The sequence below is a fragment of the Nerophis lumbriciformis genome, linkage group LG18 (genome assembly GCF_033978685.3).
Source record: "Nerophis lumbriciformis linkage group LG18, RoL_Nlum_v2.1, whole genome shotgun sequence".
In the NCBI taxonomy this organism is placed as follows: domain Eukaryota; kingdom Metazoa; phylum Chordata; class Actinopteri; order Syngnathiformes; family Syngnathidae; genus Nerophis; species Nerophis lumbriciformis.
This window is the reverse complement of record NC_084565.2, coordinates 26,815,001-26,837,134: the sequence shown is the minus strand read 5'-3', so window position 1 is coordinate 26,837,134 and position 22,134 is coordinate 26,815,001. Positions and strand designations below refer to the sequence as shown.

Here is a 22,134-nt window from a genome sequence, read left to right as displayed (position 1 = left end):
AAAAATGTGACAGAAATTTCAAAGAATGTTATGCGATATAAATAAATAATAAAAACAATACATTAAATAGGGGGATTTTCTAATATTATTACTGATAACTCAAATATTTTTTGGAATTATTTATGTTAACACCAACCTCAATCTGGACTGTATATAAATGCTTATTTTGAAAATGTAATTTTGTTTACAGATTATATGCAATCTGTTGTTGTGTTCCCTAATTTTGAGTGTACAAAAATGAAGGTGTGTGTTGCTGAGCCCGACCTGGACATAATCTGGACTGGACCTGGTTTTAAGAACCCTTTAAACAATCTAATTTCATTGACAACCTGGTCTGGTGAAGATAAGATCCTTTAAAAAAAATAATAATAAAATAAGATAAATAAATAAAAACATTTTCTTGAATAAAAAAGAAAGTAAAACAATATAAAGAGAAAGACAAGATACTTAATGTTCGAACTGAGAAACTTTTTTTTTTTTGCAAATCATTAATTTATAATTTAATGGTAGCAACACATTGCAAACAAGTTGGCACAGGGGCATTTTTACCACTGTGTTACATGGCCTTTCCTTTTAACAACACTCAGTAAACATTTGGGAACTGAGGAGACCAATTTTTGAAGCTTTTCAGGTGGAATTCTTTCCAATTCTTGCTTGATGTACAGCTTAAGTTGTTCAACAGTCCGCGGTCTGCGTTGTGGTATTTTAGGCTTCATATTGTGCCACACATTTTCAATGGGAGACAGGTCTGGACTACAGGCAGGCCAGTCTAGTACCCACACTCTTTTACTATTAAGACACACTGTTGTAACACGTGGCTTGGCATTGTCTTGCTGAAATAAGCAGGGGCGCCCATGATAACGTTGCTTGGATGGCAACATATGCTGCTCCAAAACCTGTATGCACCTTTCAGCATTAATGGTGCCTTCACAGATGTATAAGCAGTGTTGGGACTAACGCGTTACAAAGTAACGCGTTACTGTAACGCCGTTAGTTTCGGCGGTAACTAGTAATCTAACGCGTTATTTTTTTTTATTCAGTAATTTAGTTACCGTTACTACATGATGCGTTACTGCGTTATTTTACGTTACTTTTGATGTAGTATCGGCTAGAAACAGAAGCGCTGCGGTGTCGTTCTTCTGAATCTTCCTCTGTCACAAGCCGGAGAGAAGAAAAGAGGCGCGGTCTATGTGTGTGTGTGTGTGGGTGTGGGTGTGGGGAGGGGAGGCACATATGAAACAAAAAAAAAAGTTGTTGGCACGTTCTGTCCACACACAGCGTGGTCATGGCGAGCGGAGTAACGGAGGAGCTTGAACGCCCCCGCCATTGAATCGGTGTGTTTATAAGTGCAGACTCGGTTGTGCAAAACGAGGGTTTTAAACACATGCTGAACGTGCTTGAACCACGTTACGACATCCCGTCGCGCACCCACTTCAGCAATAAGATTGTGCCAGATCTTTATGAGCAGGAGAAGAAAAAAGTTGTGGATGAACTATCCCGAGCATCAGCTGTTGCGCTCATGACAGACGGGTGGACGTCCAGCGGAACTATAAGCGCTCACTTCATCACAGCAGACTGGGAGATGTGAAGACACGCCCCCTCTACGAGAGTCACCTTGCGCAGGTACTGACACAAGCAGTGGAGGAATGGAAGATAAAGATATCCCAGTCACACGTGATAATGCCAAAAATCAAATAATTACAGAGAATGAGGCAGGACTGGGACCACAGATAGGTGCTTGGCACATGTAGTGAATTTGGCATCACAGAAGGGAATCTCAGTCAATAGGATGGAGCGCCTCTTTGGGAGGATCAGGAAGGTTTCCTACTTCCACCCAAGCACAACAGCTGCTCATGTGCTTAAGACAAAGCAAGAAATGCTAAAGCTGCCTCCTCATACATGATGTCCCAATGAGGTGGAACTCCACTTATGATATGTTGGAGCAGCAGGCAGCTATATACTCTGCATTGACCCACAACACCCTGAAGACAAATGTCACCCTGTCTGATGATGATGTGAGAGTGGCAGATGAGGTCCTCCAGGTGCTTAAACCCCTCAAAAGTGTTCCATCTCTACTGAGCACTGAAACTTCACCATCTGTGTCAATGATCCTGCCACTGAAAACAAGTATTCATTCTACAATCCATGGCTCCAAGTGTGGAAGACAGCAGCATCACTCCAGATGTCAGGCTTTATTTCACTACCTATGTTTCAAGGAAGATGATGTTTCTTCTTATGTTGCACTTAAACTTGTTTTTTTATTAATGGTCATTGGTCCAAGTTTAAAGAAAGGAGGAATGCCTTTTTATGTTGCACTGTTTTTCATTAATTATGTTAAAAGGAAAATAAAAATGCATGTCAAGTTTGTATTATTCTCCAGTGCAATAACAGTACTGAAATGAAGGCTAAAAGGGCATTAATGGGAGCTTTAAAAAAAAAAAAAGAAGAAAAAAAGAAGTAACTAAATAGTTACTTTTCACAGTAACGCATTACTTTTTGGTGTAAGTAACTGAGTTAGTAACTGAGTTACTTTTGAAATAAAGTAACTAGTAACTGTAACTAGTTACTGGTTTTCAGTAACTAACCCAACACTGTGTATAAGTTACCCATGCCTTGGGCACTAATACACCCCCATACCATCACAGATGCTGGCTTTTGAACTTTGCGCCTATAACAATCTGGATGGTTCTTTTCCTCTTTGGTTCAGAGGACACGACGTCCACAATTTCCAGAAGCAATTTGAAATGTGGACTCGCCAGACCACAGAACACTTTTCCACTTTGTATCAGTCCATCTTAGATGAGCTCGGGCCCAGCAAAGCCAGCGGCGTTTCTGGGTGTTGTTGATAAATGGCTTTCGCTTTGCATAGTAGAGTTTTAATTGCACTCACAGATGTAGCGACGAACTGTAGTTACTGACAGTGGTTTTCTGAAGTGTTCCTGAGCCCATGTGGTGATATCCTTTAAACGCTAATGTCGGTTCTTGACGCAGTACCGCCTGAAGGATCGAAGGTTTACGGGCATTCAATGTTGGTTTTCAGCCTTGCTGCTTACTTGCAGTGATTTCTCCAGATTCTCTGAACCTTTTGATGATATTACGGACCGTAGATGGTGAAATCCCTAAATTCCTTGCAATAGCTGGTTGAGGAGTGTTGTTCTGAAACAATTTGCTCACGCATTTGTCCACAAAGTGGTGACCCTCGCCCCATCCTTGTTTCTGAATGACTGAGCATTTCATGGAAGCTGTTTTAATAGCCAATCATGGCACCCACCTGTTCCAAATTGGCCTGTTCACCTGTGGAATGTTCCAAATAAGTGTTTGATGAGCATTCCTCAACTTTCTCAGTCTTTTTTGCCACTTGTGCGCAGCTTTTTTGAAACATGTTTGAAACATGAAATTCCAAATGAGGTAATATTTGCAAAAAAATATCAAAGTTTTCCAGTTCGAACTTTAAATATCTTGTCTTTGCAGTCTATTCAATTGAATATAAGTTGAAAGGGATTTGCAAATCATTGTATTTTGTACAACGTGCCAATTTCACTGGTTTTGGGTTTTGTACACGCATCCTCCACTGTTGCCATTTCTAATACAAAGTAACGTATAGTTCGAACTTATATCTGTCATGAAACCTGCTATTGAAGCGCTAAAAACTAAAACATGGCTGACGTCAATAAGACCGCCCACAAAAACGGCACATCATGACATAATCTATGCAAAATTTTGACCAAAGAACCACCATTACATGTATGTAGACCACAAGGAAGTGTTTTAAATGTAGAAAAAAAGATCATGATATGACAGTTTAATTCTCGTAACGGAATCATTAACTGCGGAAACTAAAGGCGAGAAGCAGCAAGAACACACGCACCATAATCAGAATACATAATAGCTCCACCTGGCATGCGGTGCTGGCTAATGAACGCTCCTAATTGTAATTAGGTACAGGTGTGAGGAATCAACGCTCCAAAGAAGTAAAAAAGAGGAAGGAGCGCTGAAAACGGAAACAAACACTAAACAGGAAGATTACGACACAAAACCGAAAGAGTCATGAAAGATGCTTGTTAAAAACTTTAACATGTTACTTATAGGGGAGGTTTGACTCAGGAGCAGATCATTTATGCTTTCCATTGTTTCCATGAGGAACATTTCAACATACACTATATTGCCAAAAGTATTTGGCCACCCATGCAAATAATCAGAATCAGGTGTCCAAGGATCAGGCATGGAGACTGTTTCTACAAACATTTGTGAAAGAATGGGCAGCTCTCAGGAGCTCAGTGATTTACAGCGTGGAACTGTCATAGGATGCCACCTGTGCAACAGTCGTGAAATTTCCTCGCTCTTAAATATTCCAAAGTCAACTGTCGGCTTTATTATAAGAAAATGGAAGAGTTTGGGAACAACAGCAACTCAGTCACGAAGTGGTAGGCCACATAAACTGACAGAGAGGAGTCCGCGGATGCTGAAGCGCATAGTGCAAAGACTTTCTGCACAGTCAGTTGCTACAGAGCTGCAAACTTCATGTGACCTTCCAATTAGCCCACGTACAGTATGCAGAGAGCTTCATGGAATGGGTTTCCATGGCCGAGCAGCTGCATCTAAGCCATACATCACCAAGTCCAATGCAGTGGTGTAAAGCACATCACCACTGGACTCTAGGGCAGTGGAGACGCCTTCTCTGGAGTGATGAATCACGCTTTTCCATCTGGCAATCTGATGGACGGGTCTGGGTTTGGAGGTTGCCAGGAGAACGGTACATTTCGGACTGCATTGTGCCGAGTGTGAAATTTGGTGGAGGAGGAATTATGGTGTGGGGTTGTTTTTCAGGAGTTGGGCTTGGCCCCTTAGTTCCAGTGAAAGGCACACTTTGAATGCTCCAGGATACTAAAACATGTAGGAACAGTTTGGAGCGGGCCCCTTCCTCTTCCAACATGACTGTGCACCAGTGCACAAAGCAAGGTCCATAAAGACATGGATGACGGAGTCTGGTGTGGATGAACTTGACTGGTCTGCACAGAGTCCTGACCTGAACTTGATAGAACACCTTTTGGGATGAATTAGAACGGAGACTGAGAGCCAGGCCTTCTCCACCAACATCAGTGTGTGACCTCACCAATGCGCTTTTGGAAGAATGGTGGAAAATTCCTATAAACACACTCCGCAACCTTGTGGACAGCCTTCCCAGAACAGCTGAAGCTGTAATAGCTGCAAAAGGTGGACCGACATCATATTGAACCTATGGGTGGCCAAATACTTTTACCTATATAGTGTATTAAAAGCTGATCAACATCCGGATGTGTTTATTTATATGATTGTTAATGTCCCCTTTTTTCTCTTTCGAAGTCCGAGGTGAACAAGATCCGCCGCTGTCACCGCGCGCTTTAGTGTAAGTGCCACCGGGGTCAAATGAGAAGGGGGGGGGATCAAGGGTCACAGAGCAGTGGGCCTTGTTAAAATACCTTTTAGCCTCCTTCAGGGATGTTATGTAATGGCTGTGGGAATAGGTTGGCTGTTTGGCGCTGCTTGATATACATGTGTGCTGCGTTGGTGCCAGATGTATATTCATGACCCCCCTTATGGGGGGGTCACCATGCAAAGGAGGTCAAGAAGGGGTCGCACACAAGAGGGTCTCATTTATGTCCTTTTGTTTTCAGCTCATATCCGCAACACTCTAAATCAGGGGTGTCAAACCGGAGCCGGGTTTATCCGGCCCGCGGGATGAGTTTGCTAAGTATAAAAATGTGCCCAAATTTTTGAATGAAAGAAACTGCTGTTCTAAATATGTCCACTAGATGTCACAATAGCAATTCTTTGTATCTTTGTAGATGATGCTACATATGTAAAAAAGAAAAAAGAAACCACATGATGTGGGGCGGTATAGCTCGGTTGGTAGAGTGGCCGTACCAGCAACTTGAGTGTTCCAGGTTCGATCCCTGCTTCTGCCAACCTAGTCACTGCCGTTGTGTCCTTGGGCAAGACACTTTACCCACCTGCTCCCACTGCCACCCACACTGGTTTAAAAAAAAATGTAACTTAGATATTGGGTTTCACAATGTAAAGTGCTTTGAGTCACTAGAGAAAAGCGCTATATAAATATAATTCACAGTTAGTACCTACTCAGTGGCCTAGTGGTTAGTGTGTCCGCCCTGAGAGTGGTAGGTTGTGAGTTCAAACCCCGGCCGAGTCATACCAAAGACTATAAAAATGGGACCCATTACCTCCCTGCTTGGCACTCAGCATCAAGTGTTGGAATTGGGGGTTAAATCACCAAAAATGATTCCCGGGCGCGGCCACCGCTGCTGCTCACTGCTCCCCTCACCTCCCAGGGAGTGAACAAGGGGATGGGTCAAACGCAGATGACAAATTTCACCACACCTAGTGTGTGTGACAATCATTGGTACTTTAACTTTACTTAGTACATCAGTCGAGGAAAATGAGCAAACTACATAAATAACATCCTGTAATTTGATTTTGATATTATTTTTTTATCTTGATAGATTGAAAATGAACACCAATGAGTTGACTGATGAACATTATCACATCATTTATTCAGAAAGTCTAAATAACGACAAATAAAGATAGAATACTATTAATCGCAAAATTATGACTTGTACAATTTCAGAATGTGCTTCTTCTATTTTTAAACAAAGGAAACAATCTGAAGTTGTCTTTATTTTTAAGTGATCGTGCCGTGATTTTACCAGTCTGGCCCACTTGGGAGTAGATTCCTCTCCATGTGGCCCCCGATCTACAACGAGTTTGACACCCCTGCTCTAAATGCTTTTGTTTTTAATCCTGCAGCAAAATTAAGCCACAAGACAGGGGGGGGAAATACCGGCAGCGTGGAAGCATTTGAATATCAATACCTCGAAAGGCTTCGTCTTCAATCTTTATTTTTAATACGGTGATAATAAGTCTATTAATTTTAATAACCCTGCATTCAATAGCCTTGCAATGTGAGCGATGGTCGCCCATTTTTGCACGAAGAATACCTCCGCGTTCCAATTGATCACTGCCTTTTCTTCACTCTCTTTCTTTCATGCTTTGTCCTCTGCTTTCTCCTTCATCACACACACACACACACACACACACTGTAAAATTCATCGTTCGGCAGGCTAACTACCGCACACTACCCTTTTATCAGTCCACAACTGTTAAATTAATAAATTGATATTGACGAGCTATCAGCCGAGGGGGGATAAATTATTTGGGTAGGCAGAAGGCGGAGGTCACATGACTTTTTAGTACACACCATTCTGTAATTATTCCCTGTGAGGAGTAAGCACAGAATCATATAGAACTATAAATATCCCTGCATAGGAGATAGCCAATGGGAATAGCGATGATCATTATGACCGCTATCATAATCATCACCGTAGCAAACGTTAGCCTGCCGGAGATCACCGCAGTTTACCCAGAAGAACTTGCAGCAGCAGCAGCGGTGAATGCAAATTTAATATTGAGCTTTGCCGTGAGCGAGGCACACACACACACACACACACACACACACTGCATGCTAAATGTGCGACACAGTCAGAAGAATTTCCTCCAGCTGATGGTCAAATGCAAATGAAGGAGTGGCGGGGGTCTGCACGGCCAAAAAGGGGGCAGCAAACATGTCAGAGTGCCAATCCTGGAAGTGCTCGTGTCCCCCTCCGGCCATCGCTGACCTTTTGTGCCCTCCCCCCACCCCCCTCCACCCTTTAGCCATAGCCTAAATGTCAGAGGTCACCCACTGGGGTCACTGGCCGGAGATGCATCACCATGGCAACACTCAGAAAGGGAAATATATATATATATATATATATATATATATATATATATATATATATATATATATATATATATATATCATTTACTTTTTCCAGCACCAGTGGGCGTCAAAGCGAGGTGGAATCCAAAAAAGGTTGGCGTGACACAAGGCCAAAGTTCCCAATTATTACGACTGTGAATCTTTGGCCACCACATGATTTAATTCCATTTGATTCTTGGGGTGACAATTTGATTCGGAATCGATTCTCAATTCAAGATCTGTACTTTTTTAATAATGCCAGTACTATGATGAACTACAGTCCTTCATAAAATAGATAAACAGCTCTGATCAATTGCTATATTACTTAAAAGAAAACAGGTGTTGTTTAATGAAATGCTTCCCAAACATTTAATAAAGTTAAATACAAATAAGGCAACAAGAGAAGTATCACACACTTTTCTCTTCTAAAGTGCATCTGCATAGCAGATATCATCAACAATACATACAATCAACAATAGGATTTACCTGAGTGGCTGGACAGGACAGATTTAAGTATGTGTGTGTGTGTATATATATATATATATATATATATATATATATATATATATATATATATATATATATATATATATATATATATGTATGTGTGGGAAAAAAATCACAAGACTATTTCATCTCTACAGGCCTGTTTCATGAGGGGGGGGTACCCTCAATCATCAGGAGATTTTAATGGGAGCATTCGCATACCATGGTTTATATAGGGCACAGAGTGGGTGGGTACAGGCTGGCCTAGGGGCGTGGTGATTGGCTCATGTGTTGCCTAGGAGGTGTTTCCGTCTATGGCGGCATGTTGTTACAATTTCGCTGCGCTTGTTGAGGGATGACAGGTCTGGACGGTAAATAATAAACAGTTTCTCTTTCAAGCATAGGTTGCATCTTTTATTACCACTATTGTAAGGTGTGCTGGATGCAAGAATTTGCCATGTTATTGAATATTCAACATTATTGTCTTTGAGGTCCCAAATGTGTTTGCTGAGTTCTGTGGTATTTCGCAGGTTTTTGTTCCTGAAAGAAGCCTTGTGATTGTTCCATCTGGTTTTGAATTATCCCTCGGTTAATCCTACATATGTGTCGGATGTGTTAATGTCCTTGCGTATTACCTCAGATTGGTAGACAACTGATGTTTGTAAGCACCCCCCGTTGAGAGGGCAATCAGGTTTCTTTCGACAGTTACATCCTTTGTTGGTTTTGGAGTCGCTCTGTCTGGGGGTCGACGGCTCATTTGCAATTGTTTTGTTGTGGTTTGAGATGATTTGTCGTATATTGTTCATGCAGCTGTAGCTCAATTTAATGTTGTTCTTGTTGAATACTTTTCTTAGGGTGTTGTCTTTGGGAAAGTGTTTGTCAATCAGATTGAGGGATTTGTGTCCAATGTTCGTTGAGACGTTTTTGCTGTATGGGGGGTTGTACCAGATGATGTCGTTTCGTTTTCTGTTCTTTTTTGGCTGGTTTCCTGGCGTGGGTTCATAGGTGAGGGTGAAATTGTATCCGCTTTCATCAAGGGCTTTTTGGTACCGGGGGGTTGCTTGGTCAAATTCAGCTTTGCTAGATGACAGCATCGATAGCCTTTTATTGATTCCGGTAGGTATTCTTTTCGTGGTGGTGGGTGGGTGGTTGCTGTCATGGTGCACATATTGGAGTGTTGTGTTGGGTTTCGTGAATGGTTGGTAGCTGTTATTTCTCAGGTTGAAAGTGACGTCAAGGAAGTTGACGGTTTGCTTGTTGGCTTCAATCGTGATCCGTAGGCCGTTCTCTTTGAAAATTTGGCATATGCGCTTCTTGGTATTCTCGCTGCTCCTTGGCGAGGCGCGACACACTGCCAGTCCGTCATCACGGTAAATACCAAGGTTCAGATTGAGGCTAGCGAGCTGGGAGAGGAGGAAACTCCCAACGAGTTCACACGTTTCTGCTCCGTCAAAACTTCCCATAGTGACGTCAAATGTTGCATTGTTCTTTTTTTGCCATGGTGTACTGTTGTGGATGAGAATGGAGTTTTTTGCGTGGATGATGATGTTTCTTTCGTTGCCTGTGATTGAGTCGTAGTCTGAGGCGAAGTCTAGTGCTTGAGTCAGTAGGTCTTGCGTGATGGAAGGGTAAAATTCCTCGATATCAAAGGAGATAAAGTTGTGCTGTTGTTTGTCTTGGATGTTGTTGAACCATTTGATTACTGCTGCTGTATTTCTCCATTGGTTGAGTGGTGTTTTGTCCTTGATTTTTGTGTTGACTCTGTCCAGGATTATTTTGCTGATTTTTCCTATTTCAGATTTAGTTGGGTTTATTAGTCGGCATGTTGGGTTATTTGCGAAGTTGGGTTTGTGGTCCTTCAATGTGATGAAGGCTTCCTTGTTGGCTGTGGCATCCACCCTGTCCTCAATGTCCACAGCCAACAAGGAAGCCTTCATCACATTGAAGGACCACAAACCCAACTTCGCAAATAACCCAACATGCCGACTAATAAACCCAACTAAATCTGAAATAGGAAAAATCAGCAAAATAATCCTGGACCTTACAATAGTGGTAATAAAAGATGCAACCTATGCTTGAAAGAGAAACTGTTTATTATTTACCGTCCAGACCTGTCATCCCTCAACAAGCGCAGCGAAATTGTAACAACATGCCACCATAGACGGAAACACCTCCTAGGCAACACATGAGCCAATCACCACGCCCCTAGGCCAGCCTGTACCCACCCACTCTGTGCCCTATATAAACCATGGTATGCGAATGCTCCCATTAAAATCTCCTGATGATTGAGGGTACCCCCCCTCATGAAACAGGCCTGTAGAGATGAAATAGTCTTGTGATTTTTTTTCCCACACATACATATATTGCGCTCTACTACGGTATCGAGCACTATTTTTTGGATAACCTTATTAAGACATATATATATATATATATATATATATATATATATATATATATATATATATATATATATATATATATATATATATATATATATATATATATATATATATATATATATATATATACACAGTATATATATATATATATATATATATATATATATAATATATACAGTGTGTATATATATATATATATATATATAGTTGAGGTTTCTGTGGTTTATCCGTTACACAGACCTCAATTTAGTTACACGGGGTTGAGCGGAATATACGTTAGGTCAGGAAAAAAACACATAGGCTATTTCATCCCTACAAGCCTGTTTCGCAGGTTTCTCTGCTCTTCGGGGGATTTGAAATACATTTAAAATAATTAAATCCCAACAAAATCAACAAAATAACAAAATCCCTTGAAGAGCAGAGAAACCTGCGAAACAGGCTTGTATTGTATTTGTATTCAATTTTTTTTTAATTGATTTTTGATTTTTTTCTTTTTTTATCGATTAAGAATCGCGATTTATCTGAAATATGATTTTTTTTTCAACACCCCTAACACATTTTTAGGGTGGAAAAAAACAAGAATATGACAAACTCTAAAACAATACAAATACATTTTGTCAAAGACTTAACTTATGCATTTGTCAATGCGGGGCAGCTTTTTCCGCGTCTTCTTTTCTGTAGTGAAGTTTTGCATAAAAAGCACCAAAACTTACATAGACTTAACAAAAATATAAACACAACGCTTTTTGTTTTTGCTCCCATTTTTCATGAGTTGAACTCCAAGTTTTAAAATGTTTACTATGCACACAAAATACCTATTCCTCTCAAATATTGTTCACAAATCTGTCTAAATCTGTGTTAGTGAGCATTTCTTCTTTGCCAAGATAATCCATTCCACTTCACAGGTGATTATTGCACAGGTGTGCCTTAGGCTGCCCGCAATAAAAGGCCACTCTGAAATGTGCAGTTTTATCACACAGCACAATGCCACTCATGTCGCAGGTTTTGAGGGACATTTAGAGTTCTTGCCCGTGAATTGAATGTTCATTTCTCTACCATAAGCAGTCTCCAAAAGCGTTTTAGAGAATTTGGCAGTACATCCAACCGGCCTCACAACCGCAGACCACGTGTAACCACACAAGCCCAGGACCTCCACATCCAACAGGTGCATTTCCATGGTTATCTGAGACCAGCCACCCGGACAGCTGCTGCAACTGCAATTGGTTTGCATAACCAAATAATTTCTACACAAACTGTGAGAAACCGTCTCAGGGAAGCTCATTTTCATGCTCGTCGTTCTCATCAGGGTCTCGACCTGACTGCAGTTTGTCGTCGTAACCAAATTGAATGGTCAAATGCTCACATTCGATGTCATCTGGCATGTTAGAGAGATGTTCTCTTCACGGATTAATCTTGGTTTTCACTGTTCAGGGCGGATGGCAGACAGCGTGTGTGGCGTCGTGTGGGAGAGCGGTTTGCTGATGTCAATGTTGTGAATCGAGTGGCCCATGGTGGGGGTGGGATTATGGTGTGGGCAGGCCTATGTTATGGACAACGAACGCAAGTGCATTTTATTGATGGCATTTTGAACGCACAGAGATACCGTGACGAGATCCTAAAGCCCATCGTTGTGCCATTCACCCGAGACCATCAACTCATGTTGCAGCATGACAATGCATGGCCCCATGTTGCAAGGATCTGTACACAATTCCTGGAAGCTGAAAACATCCCAGTTCTTGCATGGCAAGCATACTCACCGAACATGTCACCCATTGAGCATGTTTGGGATTCCACAGGCCACAATCAACAACCAGATCAATTTTATGCAAAGGAGATGTGTTGCACTGCGTGAGGCAAATGGTGCTCGCACCAGATACTGACTGATTTTCTGACCCCCCCAGAACTCAGACCACTAATAAAGCAAAACTGCACATTTCAGATTGGCCTTTTATAATGGCCAGCTTAAGGCACACCTGTTCAATAACCATGCTGTTTAATCAGCATCTTAATATGACACACCTGTGAGGTGGGATGGATTATCTTGGCAAAAAAAAAGAAATGCTCACTAACACAGATTTAGACGGATTTGTGAACACTATTTGAGAGGAATAGGTCTTTTGTGTACATAGTAACAGTTTTAGATCTTTGAGTTCAACTCATGAAAAATGGGAGCAAAAACAAAAAAGTTGTGTTTATATTTTTGCTCAGTAGACGTCACCTATTTTACACATAGTTTCTGCAATTTAGCCATATTGTGCATTTCACAATGGATATGTTGTTTACACTGTATACTCACACAGCCAAACCAAATCTTGCAACAACAACAAAAAAACCTGCATTAAAAACATGAAACAGTTCGTTCCACTTTGATCGTTGCAAACCTAACTTGGAACACTTAACTCAACACAGACGTCATAATGTCATCAAAACTCACCTTTGAGTATTCACAAACAGCACCGACATTTTTGGAACAATGGGGTGATAGAACAAAGGTAAAAGTTTAATACATATGTTTGTGGCAGCATTGGAGAAAGTTACGTACAATTTTCAGTTTTGTGTCTCATTGCACATAACTGTGGTGCGTTCAAGACCCTAGATTAAAGTTAGAAATAGAGGGTTTTAAAGACAGACGGAGACTTAACTCCCAGGAGATGTACTAATAATAATATAATCATAATAATAATCCTCTATTATAATGATTCGTATTACCCACTAATGATAATCCTATGTATATAAAATAATCTCTACTTTACACTCTGAAGTAAGGGAAAACTTGACAGATTTATAATCATATTTAAGTGAGTAATGACAGGTTATACTATTATTTATCATATCCTGACCTCTTAATATTGAATTTTCTGGCACTTTTTGTAAAAAAAAATAATAATAATTTTTAAACAAAACCTATTTATTCAGGGTGCATGTTCATCCAGATATGTTCTAGTCTAGATATTTTAATCCCATCTTTAAGACATCAAAAACCTAATTAAGGTGTTTCAAAAAGCTGGTTTTAACCAAATCAATGCAATAATTAGTTTTTTAGTGCATGTAAACATACCATTGTGGTTACTTTGGGTTTAGGGTGGGATGGGGGGGCCCTTCAGGAGACTTTTGTATATCGGCTCATAATTTGGTGCTACGCCTCTGCAGACAAGTATTTTACACATCTTTATTGTCTAATAGTGACGCTGTGAGAAAGGACATAATGTTGTGGTAATAACTAGAGATGTCCGATAATGGCTTTTTTGCCAATATCCGATATTCCGATATTGTCCAACTCTTAATTACCGATTCCGATATCAACCGATACCAATATATACAGTCGTGGAATTAACATATTATTATGCCTATTTTTGTTGTGATGCCCCGCTGGATGCATTAAACAATGTAACAAGGTTTTCCAAAATAAATCAATTCAAGTTAGGGAAAAAAAATGCCAACATCCATCCCATCCATCCATTTTCTACCACTTATTCCCTTTGGGGTCGTGGGGGTCGCTGGAGCCTATCTCAGCTACAATCGGGCGGAAGGCGGGGTACACCCTGGACAAGTTGCCACCTCATCGCAGGGCCAACACAGATAGACAGACAACATTCACACTCACATTCACACACTAGGGCCAATTTAGTGTTGCCAATCAACTTATCCTCAGGTGCATGTCTTTGGAGGTGGGAGAAAGCCGGAGTACCCGGAGGGAACCCACGCAGTCACGGGGAGAACATGCAAACTCCACACAGAAAGATCCCGAGCCCGGGATTGAACCCAAGACTACTCAGGACCTTCGTATTGTGAGGCAGATGCACTAACCCCTCTGCCACCGTGAAGCAAAATGCCAACATGGCACTGCCATATTCATTATTGAAGTCACAAAGTGCATTATATTTTTTAACATGCCTCAAAACAGCAGCTTGGAATTTGGGACATGCTCTCCCTGAGAGAGCATGAGGAGGTTGAGGTGGGCGGGGTTGGGGTTGGGGTTGAGGTGGGGGGGGGCAGCGGGGGTGTATATTGTAGCGTCCCGGAAGAGTTAGTGCTGCAAGGGGTTCTGGGTATTTGTTCTGTTGTGTTTATGTTGTGTTACGGTGCGGATGTGTTTGTCATTCTTGTTTGGTGTGGCTTCACAGTGTGGCGCATATTTGTAACAGTGTTCAAGTTGTTTATACGGCCACCCTCAGTGTGACCTGTATGGCTGTTGACCAAGTATGCGTTGCATTCACTTGTGTGTGTGAAAAGCCGTAGGTATTATGTGACTGGGCCGGCACGCAAAGGCAGTGCCTTTAAGGTTTATTGGCGCTCTGTACTTCTCCCTACGTCCGTGTACCACTACATACAGCGGCGTTTTAAAAAGTCATACATTCTACTTTTTTTAAACCGATACCGATAATTTCCGATATTACATTTTAAAGCATTTATCGGCCGATAATATCGGCAGTCCGATATTATCGGACATCTCTAGTAATAACCCTCATTAAAGTGGACCTGGTATCCAAAACCAACTTTTCTTACCTATTGGTACCTGTTTATGTGTATTTGGGATCTGCATAGGTCTTGAAAATTTTAAATCATCACCATTGGGGCATGGCAAAGATATTTTTAAAACAATCTTGCCTCCCTTTTATACAGTTTTGAATTTGTACAAATTGTGACGTTTTTCCAACATGTGACTTTGGCAGATATCTCCATATTTGGAAAAATTTTACCCGAAGAGCATTGCGCGAGTCCGCAATTGTAGTCCAACTTTGTAGTCAACAAGCTCCTTATTTTTCTCCATCCTCTTGTTGTGAGGCAGACTGGCTCGTACATGCACATGCATCCTCCGCTGTTGCCATTTCTAATACAAAGTAGCGTATTGTTCCAATTTATATCCGTCAGTAGACTCTATGTGGAAGCCTGGCTGACGGAGAGAAGATGCAGTCGAAGTGGAAGCACGTGAATGAGACCACCCATAAAACGGCGCATCCTGAAGAGCTGGTTAGAAAGCGGCTTGGTCCGTAAAACATAATCCATGCAAAATGTTGACCATAGAACCACCATTACATGTTTTGTCGACCACAAGGAAGTGTTTTTAATGTAGAACAAAACCTTCATAATATGACCCTTTTATTTCTCCTAAAAGAGTCAATAACTGCGGAAACAAAGGCAGAACAATAACACCACCGGCTGTAGATTATCAGTGGTTTAACAGGACATTTTTCTCAATGTCTATATTTTTTACCATTACTAATTATATTGACTAAAATTGCTCCTCGGCACAAGGAATTTATTTGGCGTTCAGGCTTGTCTCTAGTGCGTCCATGAAACCCAATTAAAAAAAAAACATCCAAAAAGTGCCAAAAATACTCCATTAACATTTGGTGAAGTAGTAATGATATTGTTATTATAAGCTCTAACGCAGACAAACTATTTATAGCGTCGCCCCGATCACGAGCTTGTGTGCCAATGTTGACATTATCGATTGATGAGCTGATTTCTCGTTTCCCTGCTCGTCAAACTGCATTGTAGATCATAAATCATGCCTCTCACCTGGATAGTAGAAGGATGAGGACGTTCTCCGACAAGTTGGCACACTTAAACAGCCAATTTATACCCGAGAAAGGCAAGAATGACGCAAAAAAAATTTTTGTTCCACCCTCATTTACTTTGTATGAGTCATTCTTCAGTGTGAAGCGACTGGGATGAGAATCAGCACCTCCAAGTCCGAGTCCATGGTTCTCGCCCGGAAAAGGGTGGAGTGCCATCTCCGGGTCGGGGAGGAGACCCTGCCCCAAGTGGAGGAGTTCAAGTACCTCGGAGTCTTGTTCACGAGTGAGGGAAGAGTGGATCGTGAGATCGACACGCGGATCGGTGCGGCGTCTTCAGTAATGCGGACGCTGTATCGATCCGTTGTGGTGAAGAAAGAGCTGAGCCGGAAGGCAAAGCTCTCAATTTACCGGTCGATCTACGTTCCCATCCTCACCTATGGTCATGAGCTTTGGGTTATGACCGAAAGGACAAGATCACGGGTACAAGCGGCCGAAATGAGTTTCCTCCGCCGGGTGGTGGGGCTCTCCCTTACAGATAGGGTGAGAAGCTCTGTCATCCGGGGGGAGCTCAAAGTAAAGCCGCTGCTCCTCCACATCGAGAGGAGCCAGATGAGGTAGTTCGGGCATCTGGTCAGGATGCCACCCGATCGCCTCCCTCGGGAGGTGTTTAGGGCACGTCCGACCGGTAGGACGCCACGGGGAAGACCCAGGACACGTTGGGGAAACTATGTCTCCCGGCTGGCCTGGGAACGCTTCGGGATCCCCCGGGAAGAGCTGGACGAAGTGGCTGGGGAGAGGGAAGTCTGGGCTTCCCTGCTTAGGCTGCTGCCCCCGCGACCCGACCTCGGATAAGCGGAAGAAGATGGATGGATGGATGGATGGAGTCATTCTTCATCTACATGGGAATATATGAATATCCTGGCAGTCGGCATCCTAGTGACAGCAGACATTGTACAGTAAGTCAGTATTTTTCAACTAGTGTGCCGTGAGATACAGTCTGGTGTGCCGTGGGAGATTATCTAATTTCACCTATTTGGGTTAAAAAAAAATGTTGCAAACCAGTAATTATAGTCTGCAAACTATGTGTTGTTGTTGAGTGTCTGTGCTGTCTAGGGCTGGGCAGAGTAACCGTGTAATACTCTTCCATATCAGTAGGTGGCAGCCGGTAGCTAATTGCTTTGTAGATGTCGGGAACAGCGGGAGGCAGTGTGCAGCTAAAAAGGTATATAATGCTTAAACCAAAAATAAACAAAAGTTGAGTGCTCCTAAGAAAAGGCATTGAAGTTTAGGGAAGGCTATGCAGAACGAAACTAAGACTGAACTGGCTACAAAGTAAACAAAAACAGAATGCTGGACGACAGCAAAGACTTACTGTGGAGCAAAGACAGCGTCCAAAATGTACATCCGAACATGACGTGACAATCAACAATGTCCCCACAAAGAAGGATAAAAAACAAGTGAAATATCCTTGATTGCTAAAACAAAGTAGATGCGGGAAATATTGCTCAAAGGAAGACATGAAACTGCTACAGGAAAATACCAAAAAAAGAGAAAAAGCCACTAAAATATGATAATTTCTGCTGGTGGTGTGCCTCCGGATTTTTTCAACGCAAAAAATGTGCCTTGGCTCAAAAAAGGTTGAAAAACACTGCAGTAAGTGATGTTTTATTATGTATGTTGGCTGTCAAGAATTCTGCAGTAAGCAAAAATCTGTAATGTTGTTTAAAAAAAATATACCATTTTTGAAAATAATGCACCGCTGATCAAAATAAGTAAATAATAAATGTTACTATAAATGTGCCTGTTTCTACATGACATATATACTTACAGTGTGAATATAAAACCTTAATGGAGGTGTTTGGAAGTTTTTTAAAAACTTTTATATGCCGAATAGAGCACCTCCCGTAGGCTCTATTGCAGAGGTGTCAACGTTGTTTTCACTGAGGGCCACATCGCAGTTATGTTTGGCCCCAGAGAGCCGCGTCTAACAGTGAATACTGTTAGTAAACAATTTTTTGATGCATTTTATTAGGATTTTTTTTTTTAGCTAAAATGTAAAAAAAAATATGGTAAGTTGCAATAATTTCACCTCAAAATTGTGTGTATATAACTGTAGATGGAAAAACAGTTCTGCTGTTTTTATGGTTAAAAAAAAATGCAGCTCATTTGCCAGAATTTTACTGTCAAATTTACATTTCTTTTTTTTTACAGTAAATAAAAAAACCTGCAATTTTACAGTAAAATTTTGGCACCTGAGCTGCCAGTTTGTTTGTTTGTTTTTTACCGCAAATCAACAACTGTAGATTGTTTGGTGCATTACTGTAAATGTCAAAACGCCACCACAGTTTATTACAGTAAAAAAAAAGTACTTTTTTTTTTTTTTTTTAATTTAGAGAAAAATGCTGTAAAAACCACAGTAAATTTCACAATTTTATCATGAAATCTATTGCTACTTTTACATTGCACAATTTGATGGATAATTTACATAAAAAACATTATTAGTAGTATTTATTTCTATTTACAAAATGGTTTGATAATCTATTTTTGCATAATTGGACAGTATTTACGTTAACATAATGTGTGATTACATGGAGCATTTTTCTTCTCTCCCAAAATAGAAAGAAAGAATACATTTAGTAAGAAAAGTTACAGCACTCTATTGATACATATTATTTCCATGCTTTCGAGGGCCAAATAAAATGAAATGGCGGGCCACATCTGGCCCCCGGGCCTTGAGTTTGACACTTGTGCTCTATTGTAAGTGGAATTTCGATCACATTTATTTAATATTTACAATGCATTAGAAAAAAATTAATCCATCATCATGTCTTTCATAATGATTGCGAACTAAAGGCAAAATTCAAAAAAAAGTGCAGTTCCCCTTTAGATTCTTATGAGCTGCAATTTTTCCTGGGGTCTAAAATGCCCCAATGCTTTGACACATGTATAACATAAAGGCAAAGGGGAATATACACATTGATAAATGACAAAATACACCACATTGATTGTTATGTTACGATAGATCACACAATAGCCATAAAAACACAATTGTTTACAAAAAGGTACAAATTATTTCCACGCAATTCATATAGAAACCAAGAAAAAAAGAAAATTATTATTATTCTTGTGTAAATATTTAAAGCAACATTGAGTTTGTTTGTCCCGGCTATTTTGCGAGGTTTACGAGATGCAATGAAAGTGTAAGCCTCTGTGACTCTTATTGATTTGATTAATAATAGGCTGTGATGCTGATGGAAATGATAAGTGATAATAACACTGTAAAAAAAAAACATACTGAGTGATAATTGCATTACTTTCACAGTAACATTTGCAGTAATTCACTGTGAAATATCTTTACAGCAATTCATTGCAACTGCAAAGCTTTGCTTCACAGTTAATTGCAATAAAGTTACCGCTAAATACTGTATATCATCACAATTGTGATTTTAAAGTTAATTACTCCTTTTTTTTCTTTTTTTTTAAACACACCGCCACTAACTGTACAAAAGTGTGCAACGTAGTATATGGAACCCCATAAAACAATTAGGTGATAGAAAAAAGGTAAAAGTATAATACACATATTTGTGGCAGCATTGGAGAAAGTTATGTACATTTTTCACTTTTGCGTCTCATTGCACATAACTGTGGTGCGTTCAAGACCCTATTAAAAGTTAGAAACAGAGGCGTCACTGGGTTTTGAAGACAGACGGAGACTTAACTCCCAGGAGATGTACTAATAATAATATAATTATATCAATAATCCTCTATTATAATGATTCGCATTACCCATTAATGATAATCCTGTGAAACAATACTGTTAAATACTGTGAAATCCTGGTATATATTTACTGTGTTGTATTATTGTAATCAATTTGGTTTGTTATTGTTTAATGTTGTCAATCTCTATTATTAATATTACTAGTACTGTTATTATTATTGATACTGTCACTACTGTTATTTTTTTGGTTTTCCTTTTTCTTTTGTAGTGTTATAGTTAAAAAGTAGTATTTGTCTTTTCAATTGCTTTGTCAGCTTCTATCCAAAGTATTGTAAACATGGGATTAAGTTGAAGTTGGGATTGCGCAATTCTCTTTTATTAGATGAATTATATTCTGTGTTATTTTTGTAGAGAAAATAAATGAAAAATTAAATGTTAGGAACACCTTATAGCAGAGGTGTCAAGGTTGTTTTCACTGAGGGCCACATCGCAGTTATGTTTAGCCTCAGAGGGCCGTTTCTAACAGTGAATACTATCATTACACAATTTCTTTATGCACTGTATTAATAAATTATTTAAAAACTAAAATGCAAAAAAAATATTGTAAGTTGCAATAAATTCACCTCAAAATTGTGTGTATATTACTGTAAATGGAAAAGCCATACTGCTGTTTTTATGGTTAAAAAAAAAAAAAAAAAAAAGGCAGCTCAGTTGCCAGAATTTTACTGTAAAATGTACATGTTTTTTTACTGTAAAAAAAACCCTGCAATTTTTACAGTAAAATTTATGAATCACACAATAGCCATAAAAACACAATTGTTTACAAAAAGGTAAAAGGTATTTGCACGCAATCCAGACAGAATTCAGGAAAAAAATGAAATAATTATTATTCTTGTGTAAATATTTAAAGCAATATTGAATTTGTTTATCCTGGCTATTTTTGCAAGGTTCAGGAGATGCAATGCAAGTGTAAGCCTCTGTAACTGCTGTTTTTATGGTTAAAAAAAAAAAAAAAAAAGGCAGCTCAGAATTTTACTGCAAAATTTACATTTGTTTTTTTTACTGCAAATTAAAAAAAAATGCAATTTTACAGTAAAAATTATGAATCACACAATAGCCATAAAAACACAATTGTTTAAAAAAAGGTAGAAAGTATTTTAAAATCCAGGAAAAAATATACATTATTATTATTCTTGTGTAAAATTTTGGCAACTGAGCTGTCAGTTTGTTAGTTATTTTTTTCCCCCCTCAAATTAACAACTGTAGATTTTTCGGTGCATTACTGTAAATGACAAAACCGCACCACAGTTTACTACAGTAAAAAAAAAAAAAAGTATTGTTTTTTTCATTTAGACAAAAATGCTGTAAAAAAAAACAGTCAATTTCAGAATGTTCCCATGAAATCTATTGCTACTTTTAGATTGCACAATTTGATGGATAACTTGCTTTGAAATCATCATTATTAGTATGTATTTCTATTTTTTTTTTTTAAATGGTTTGAATGTTTGATAACATATTTTTGCATAATTAGATCATATTTAAGTTAACATCATTTGCGATTACATGGAGTGCATTTTTTTTTTTCTCCCAAAATAGAAAAAGAATACATTTAGTAAGAAAGGTTACAATACTTTTTTAGTATTTCCAGGCTTTTGAGGGCCACATAAAATGAAGTGGCGGGCCACATTTGGCCCCCAGGCCTTGAGTTTGACACCTGTGCCTTATAGCGCGTGATCTTGATTAAGCTATTTTAAGGACAAAATATTAGAAACCCCTTGGAATGTAAACAGACCAGCCAGAGCAGACAGTGGCTATTTGCTCGCATCTGGCGACATCTAGTGGCGAGATTGTGCATTGCATGCTACTGAAATGTTGGGGTGAAAGATGCGGGAGGGACAGAGGGGTGAAAAGAAAAACCTCCAGACTTGCTTTTGTCTCCAGGGGAGCACCGCGGGTCGATGCCTCGTCCCACCATATGTCTGATCACAGCTGTCAATCAACAGGTCAACGCGGCTCGGGGGATGCAGCAGGAGATCAAACAGCGGACCTGGGGGATGACAGATGCAGATGGAGGAAGGGGAGGAGGGGGGGGAAAGGCAATAAAACATTGCTTCAAAGATGGTAACGGTGCACTGGGAGGCAAATTATTGTTAACAGTAATCTGCAGAATGGCGCCTTGCGTTGGGGATCGATTGACTATTAAGGGTCCTTTGAAGG

General features: G+C 39.9%; 1 long non-coding RNA gene across 1 annotated transcript in view; it reads left to right on the top strand.

The window, feature by feature from the left end:
- Positions 1-22,134, top strand: part of LOC133617742 (uncharacterized) — a 122,712-nt gene that overhangs the window by 100,086 nt on the left and 492 nt on the right. The window contains exon 3 of the long non-coding RNA XR_009817064.1: positions 21,921-22,134. This exon is cut by the window's right edge and continues 492 nt beyond it. This is a non-coding gene — a long non-coding RNA (uncharacterized lncRNA). The remainder of the gene's footprint in view (positions 1-21,920) is intronic.